Source organism: Penaeus monodon, chromosome 15 (assembly GCF_015228065.2).
Source record: "Penaeus monodon isolate SGIC_2016 chromosome 15, NSTDA_Pmon_1, whole genome shotgun sequence".
In the NCBI taxonomy this organism is placed as follows: Eukaryota; Metazoa; Arthropoda; class Malacostraca; order Decapoda; family Penaeidae; genus Penaeus; species Penaeus monodon.
Genome location: NC_051400.1, coordinates 27,964,568 through 27,965,628, shown reverse-complemented (window position 1 = coordinate 27,965,628; position 1,061 = coordinate 27,964,568).

Genomic DNA, 1,061 nt, shown 5'->3' with positions numbered 1-1,061 from the left:
TGCGCCTGACCGAGCGTGTTCAGGAGATTCACCTTGCGGGCATCATCCACTGTGACCTGAAGTAGAACAACGTCACGCTCAAGCTGGACGCCGAAGGGAACCTCGAGTCCGTCCACATCATTGACTTCGGCCTCTCTTGCCGCGTCGGGGATAGGCGCCCGCCCAAGTAGAATCCCAAGAATAAGCCTTGGTACTGCGATTGCTATTACGACGGATCCCCCATGACGGTCCTCTGTGATCTGCCCGGCCTCGGCTGCATCTTCAGGAAGCTGTTCAACGGCAGAGACGACGTCCGAAACTATCGAGCTGTGGACGAGCCCCGACCATGACATGCGCCTCCCCCTAGAGAAAGTGCGGCGGTACTTAGCCAAGAAGCTTTCCGCCTCCCTCATGCCCACGGAGGAGAAGCAGCCCGAAGTCCGTGCCTCCCCCCTACCCACGAAATGAAAGGCAGCCCAACCCCGTGGCCACGCCCCTCGAGGACTGCTTCAAGAGCATCATGCACGTGCTGGACTTGACCGTGGAGAAGAGGCCGAGAGCGGAGGTGGCAAGCATTCTGGCTCAGTTCTGCGCCAGCACGGGCCTGCTCGTCGTGACCATTCCGGAGCTTAGGAGGTACACGAAACAGCAGTACATGGTGACGGCAAGGAATCCAACTTAGAGTGATCAAATTATAGAGTGATCAAGCACGCCGAATCTGTCGAAGTTTAAGGGTCTTCTGCTGGAGGCCATGAAGACGAGGGCGCTCGGTGGGCGCTCGGTGGGCGCTCGTCGAGGGCGCTCGTCGAGGTGCAGGCCACCACGGCCGGCACCTCGACGGCATCTACCCCGATATCCTGTGTCTCTTGGTCACTGAGGCCGCCCCGCCTGGCAAGCGCCCTCGCGAGGACGAGGACGATCGGTAGAAGACGAGGCAGACTCCAGGCGAGGAGCAGGTCGCTCTCCAGCCGGGGCAGATCGCCCAGGCACCTGAGAAGAAGCGCGCACGCGGAGACCAAGTGCAGGTCGCTCTGCAGACACGTCCAATAATCAGAGGTGTCGCCCGGAACCCTCGCTGTCTT